The 6,801-nt window shown below is 42.7% G+C and overlaps 1 long non-coding RNA gene across 1 annotated transcript; it reads right to left on the bottom strand.

Annotated features, from left to right (window-relative positions):
* Positions 1 to 3,049: 3,049 nt before the first annotated feature.
* On the bottom strand, positions 3,050 to 5,011 carry LOC116411107. Its single transcript, XR_004222852.1, has 2 exons — positions 4,943 to 5,011; positions 3,050 to 4,406 (listed from the first exon to the last, which is right to left on the bottom strand). It is a non-coding gene; the product is annotated as an uncharacterized LOC116411107 (long non-coding RNA).
* Positions 5,012 to 6,801: the final 1,790 nt, after the last annotated feature.

The raw sequence follows: 6,801 nt of genomic DNA, 5'->3' as shown, positions 1-6,801 counted from the left end.
GGTTCAGCCGGATCCTAAAGTAGTAGATTCACTGCATCTCTACAAAATATGCAGCCTTTTCATGATTTGTAATGTAATAATATGGTTTGTAACAGTTCCCTAAGCCCCGCCCCCTGCTGATCCAGCTGACTACTTTGTGACTCAAATAAAATGTAACAGTAGTCCTCAGCCTGCCTTCAGCCTGCATCCTCCCAATCCCACAATTCCCTGCACACCTGATGTCAATAAGCAAAGGAACATCCCAGTGCAATGCATTGTGGGTTATGTAGTTCCTGCATGCTGTCTGTAAGCTGTGGAGAAGTTGTTACAATTTGTAACATCAGTGTTTTAGTCCCTCCTCCCCTGCCAGGATTTCAAATGATGCAGAAAGAGAAGAACTGTTTTGCAGCTGGATTTCAGCATATAAAAATGGTATTTATTCCTACTTTTTGAAGGAACAGATTACAGTGATAGGGATATTAGGGGTTTCTGGTTTGGGTGGGGCTCTTTAACACATTTTGGTTCGGAAGCCGGAGTTCCCCTTTAACATTGCAGTGGGCACCATGAAAAATCCAGCCTCGTTGTGCTGACACATAGCTGCTACGGGACATATCGCCATATCTGTTCTGTTTTAATAGCAAAACCATTAAAAAGAAACTTTTCTAATAGAAACAAATCTTATGTGAAAGGTTTTTATTGAGAAAAAAGGCAGCTGAGTGTTACAGAACTTTATGAACGCAAATATATACATACAAGTTCCCGTAAAAAATATATATAAAATATTACTTTTTTTTTTTTTTTATTTTCAACATCTCAAAGATGTACAAACCATTAAATGTGATGTGAGAATGCAATATTATACATCTGATGTTTGAGTAACAGCTTATATATATATATATATATATATATATATATATATACACAGAATTACTGTCGGAAAGCACAGTGCAAAAATACTGTCCAAAGTAGTCACATTATTACAGCCACGGGGAAAGGTTTGGGCACCTGTGATAAAACTGGATTTTTCCAAGAAACTGTAATTAAATGTAGAGAGGAGAGAACTTTCAGAAGGAGCCAGCGCTACACATTAGAACTGCTTTCAGCTAACCTATTGTTTCTCCTACTCCCATGTAACTGGAGGAGTCCCAAGCCGGACTTGGATTTCTTACTATTGAGTGCTATTCTGATACCTACTGGGAGCTGCTATCTTGCTCCCTTCCCATTGTTCTGCTGATCGGCTGCTGGGGGTGATGGGGGGGGATATCACTCCAACTTGCAGCGCAGCAGTAAAGTGTGCCTGAGTCTGAGCTTTCAGAAGGAGCCAGCGCTACACATTAGAACTGCTTTCAGCTAACCTATTGTTTCTCCTACTCCCATGTAACTGGAGGAGTCCCAAGCCGGACTTGGATTTCTTACTACTGAGTGCTATTCTGATACCTACTGGGAGCTGCTATCTTGCTCCCTTCCCATTTTTCTGCTGATCGGCTGCTGGGGGTGAGAGGGGGGGGGGATATCACTCCAACTTGCAGCGCAGCAGTAAAGTGTGACTGAAGTTTATCAGAGCACAGGTCACAAAGCTGTGGCACCCTGGGAAATGAAGAATATGGCTAGCCTCATGTGACATTTTAAAATCACATATAAAAAAATCTGTACGCGTTTTTGAAAAACAGATTACAATACAGGATTGTGCCGGAGAAGCTCTATTAACTGATGCGGTTTTTGTAATTGGCCCCCACACAAAGGATTTGTCCAAATACTGAAACAGAATCTCAGCCCTTATTAAAATGTGAGATTAGAGCTCACCACAGAAAAATTCACCCACTTCCTATGGGATTTTTAAAAGTGTATTTATTAAGAGTCCACCATTAGATAAATATGTTTCTAGGAATCCCGCAGGAATGAATAGAAAGCGGGGAAGTTTTTCTGTGGTAACATTTTGCTAAATTTGCCCCCTATATAAAATGTGAACAAAACAGGTTCTGAGAAACCAGTAACTGCATTAACTCTGGGACAATTTTAGATGCAGGTATGTAAAATACCGTATATACTCGAGTATAAGCCGATCCGAATATAAGCCGAGGTACCTAATTTTACCTAAGAAAACTGGAAAAACGTATTGACTCGAGTATGAGCCTAGGGTGGGAAATGCAGCCGCTACTGCTAAGTTTCAATAATCAAAATAAATACCCATTAAATTACATTAATTGAGGCATCAGTGGGGTATATGTTTTTCAATATATATTTAAAAAAAAAAAACGTAAACTAGCTCTGTAAACAAATAGGCACTGGAGGGTCTGGTTGCGGGGGGCCTAATTTAAACACAAAGGAGAGAGGGTGCTAGTATGGAGGGACCCATGGCACCCCACTCGAGTATAAGCCGAGGGCGACTTTTTCAGCGCATTTTGGGTGCTTAAAAACTAGGCTTATACTCTAGTATATACAGTAAGCCCATCCCTACTTTTTTTACATATAGAGAACAATACACATACACAAGTCTCTTAGTCCTTTGATTAGAACCTAGGGGCGATAAGGTGGTGATGGGTTCAAGTCAGGGGGCAGGCCCGTGGGGTTGGGGGCAGGGCTATAACATCACATGGTTGCTACTGGGTCAATATTTGCACGTTTCACAACTCTGAAACCCATATAGGATGTTCTGAACCAGACAGACCCTGACAGAGCCCCTCGGCAACCCTGATACAAAGATATTTCACTGTGCTTACTTTCAAGGGGTTTATATTTTGTACGTGCCGCATTGACTTTCATATTATTTTTTTTATTATGTTAAAAGCAGCAGATAAATAGGAATGATGCAAACGAGTTGTGTGTTTAACTGGGTGCCTTGAAACTGTCCCTTTGTCGAAAAATACAGTTTTAACAGATTCGCCCTAATCTTTGCACATAACTGTATGTAGGAAATACAAATTATCTAAGCATATTTACTGATGCCAATGGAAATCTATCACAAAAAAATTCCCACAGATGAATAATAATAAGACTTCTACCATACGGTTAAGCATTGGCCCAATCAGATGAGTTACGTACAAGTAGCGCTACTAAGGGGTGCATACCCTCAGGCAAACTGGGGGTGTTACAGGAGTGCTCACAGCTCCATCTCTTATAGTGGTGCCATTTATTAACTCCATAGAGCAGCTATTGACCAGAGTCCCTTCACTAACAAGCAACTGTAGCCTAGGGAATGCCGCCTGCAGCATTTCCCACCAATTAGTGCTGCATCCATAGGAGAACCCTCCAAGGAGTCTTGGAACTTCCCACGATGAGACCCACCCATGAGTCGTGGAATTTTCCATGCAATTTATGTTGTACTGTTTAGTGTTAATAAGCAGATAGAAGCCAGGAAGTGCCTTCAGGAAAGCAGAAATAAACATAAACCTCACGGAAAGTAAAAAATATTTGATGGCAAGACATTACTAAATCTACGTGATGGCACACAGGGTGTGATTAGGGGAGGAAAGGTAGAATCACTGGTGGGGGGCCAAGTTGTTATGCACTCCAGTTATTTTTGTCATTTACTTCTGACTCTGGCCCGGCACTACTACAAAAGTGCCCCAATGGCCACTGTGTATGTGCATGAAGAGCACAGAAACTGGAGCAAAGGATGCTGGGAGACCAGTAGAGTTGTCACCTGTCTGGTATTCTACTGGCCTGACCAGTGCAAATGATGCTTTATCCCAATGTTATTATCAGGGAAGAAAGATATAGGAATGTTGGTATTTTTATCCAGAAAAGGTGGTAAGCCTGGGTACCGGAAGTGTGTGGGCAAGGCCCTGAGAAGGAAGTGCCCTGGGCCGCTGCATTATCACAAGAAGAGGAGCATCGGGATGGGGTCTAAAGTAACTGACTGAAACCATTAGGGGTTTGCCCCACAACTTTATACCCCCGGTAATTCTACTGTTCTGTGTGCTTTAAATTGCCGTTACCTGCCCCAGATCCCCTCCCATTTACTGCTCGTCGCTACTTGCATTTATATCCCCTGTCAGCGACTGACGGCAAATGTAACAGAGTTTTGTGATTTATTTCCTTGCTGAAGCACATTAGGGCTATCAGGGAAACTACCTTGCCGTTGGGACCTGCAGGAATTGTTTACATGTTTATCCCACCATTTTGTGTGTCACCTGACAGGAAATAATGCAGGTTCTAACTGTTACGACATTTTGTGTGTCACTCCCTGATCACCGGACAGGAAATAATGCAGGTTCTAACTGTTACGCCATTTTGTGTGTCACTCCCTGATCACCTGACAGGAAATAATGCAGGTTCTAACAGTTACGCCATTTTGTGTGTCACCTGACAGGAAATAATGCAGGTTCTAACTGTTACGCCATTTTGTGTGTCACTCACTGATCACCTGACAGGAAATAATGCAGGTTCTAACTGTTACGCCATTTTGTGTGTCACTCCCTGATCACCTGACAGGAAATAATGCAGGTTCTAACAGTTACGCCATTTTGTGTGTCACCTGACAGGAAATAATGCAGGTTCTAACTGTTACGCCATTTTGTGTGTCACTCACTGATCACCTGACAGGAAATAATGCAGGTTCTAACTGTAACGCCATTTTGTGTGTCACTCACTGATCACCTGACAGGAAATAATGCAGGTTCTAACTGTAACACCATTTTGTGTGTCACTCACTGATCACCTGACAGGAAATAATGCAGGTTCTAACTGTTACGCCATTTTGTGTGTCACTCACTGATCACCTGACAGGAAATAATGCAGGTTCTAACTGTAACACCATTTTGTGTGTCACTCACTGATCACCTGACAGGAAATAATGCAGGTTCTAACTGTAACGCCATTTTGTGTGTCACTCACTGATCACCTGACAGGAAATAATGCAGGTTCTAACTGTTACACCATTTTGTGTGTCACTCACTGATCACCTGACAGGAAATAATGCAGGTTCTAACTGTAACACCATTTTGTGTCACTCACTGATCACCTGACAGGAAATAATGCAGGTTCTAACTGTTACGCCATTTTGTGTGTCACTCACTGATCACCTGACAGGAAATAATGCAGGTTCTAACTGTAACGCCATTTTGTGTGTCACTCACTGATCACCTGACAGGAAATAATGCAGGTTCTAACTGTTATGCCATTTTGTGTGTCACTCAATGATCACCTGACAGGAAATAATGCAGGTTCTAACTGTAACGCCATTTTGTGTGTCACTCAATGATCACCTGACAGGAAATAATGCAGGTTCTGGATTTGCTGAAAAAACATTTTTATTTATATCTGCAATCTTTCACTTTAACAGTTGGTCAACTGTTGCTACAACACAACTTCCAGCTAGGGTTGCCATCTTTGCCAACATGCGTGATGACGCTGGCACCGTGCGTCGCTGACATCATCACACAAACTGCCAACCTCATCACATGATGAAACTTTCTGGTCGTGTGATGATACCAGGGGGCGGAGTTATTGTGTCAACCGGATGCAATTCAAAGGGTTTATGCCCCGTTTTCAAAATGGCAGAAGATTTTGACCCGGACAGCCTTTTGAAAACCAGACTGTTTGGGTCAGGACAGGTGGCAATCCTACCCAGCAGCCTCTGCTAAACACCTCATGGGATGCAAGCTTTATTAAAGGAGCTATAGACCCTCAACATATGGCATGGCTAATGCTGATGTGCAGTGGCCCATTGCAGCCAATCAGATATTTGCTTTCATTTTCTGATAGTAAACTGATCAGAACTGCTAGCTGGTTGCTATGGGTAACCACACTGGTGCAATTTAATGTTGGGGGAAGGGGGGCATGATATCCATTGCACAAGGAGTACTGGTTTTGAGTAACAAAATAATACATTTACAAAAAACCTCTTTAGCTTTATTTTGTGTGGTAAATTGAATGCATTTTTTATCCTACAACTGCTCGGCTACCACCATCATGTAAAATAGCCCCACTCACCACTGGGGAAAGAGGCCAACTTGCAACCTGTCACCAACCTAGGCAAGGAACACTCAAACTACCTTCCGCCAACGTACAACTCCCAGCATGCACTGACAGTTGATTTCTTTTGGTTTGCTTTATTAAGCCGTTATTAGCCTAAGCAGCCATTGTCTCACTATGAGGCTTACTTATCACCTCCCAGAGCTTTCCTATTGTGTTATAACCACCTTATGTGTAGTAAGAAACTGTTAAGGTGGCCATACACGTTAAGATCTGCTCGCTTGGTGAGGTTGCCAAGCAAGTGGATGTTCTCCCGATATCCCCACCTAAGGGTGGGCCAAATTATCGAATAAAACGACGGCAATGGGCGCAGTCGGTTCGGGTCCCCGATGAGGTCCCCGATCCGACTAAATTTTTTAACCTGCCCGATCAAGATCTGCTCGATTTCAGGCCAGATGTTGGTCAGGCAGGCCTGTTGTTGGTGCCCCTACACGGGCTGATAAGCTGCCGAATCGGTCTAAGGGACCAATATCGGCAGCTATAATTGGCCTGTGTATGGGGACCTTTAGTGGGCATGGTATGGGCTGAAACCACACCAGAACCGGAACTAGGTTTTCCTATAGCCTGTACCATATGCCTTTACCGGCTTACATATGCCCCTGTACAATTCTGATCTTAAAGGGATGTGATGGACTTAAATAATATTTTTCTTGCATTTACAAGCACATAATAGTTTCCCAGGAACGAAACACACAATAATTAAATATGTATAAAGGTGCACAGAGAACAGAGGAATTGCATAGTTCTTGGCCGCTCGTGAAGCCATGCTGCACAATGTGACGTAAAACAAAACTATGAGCATTAGGGTGCAGTTATACAGGCCGGGGAACTCCAAGGTGACTTCTA

The sequence above is a fragment of the Xenopus tropicalis genome, chromosome 5 (genome assembly GCF_000004195.4).
Source record: "Xenopus tropicalis strain Nigerian chromosome 5, UCB_Xtro_10.0, whole genome shotgun sequence".
In the NCBI taxonomy this organism is placed as follows: Eukaryota; Metazoa; Chordata; class Amphibia; order Anura; family Pipidae; genus Xenopus; species Xenopus tropicalis.
Note: the sequence above shows the minus strand (reverse complement) of the source record. Positions and strands in the feature narration are given on the sequence as shown.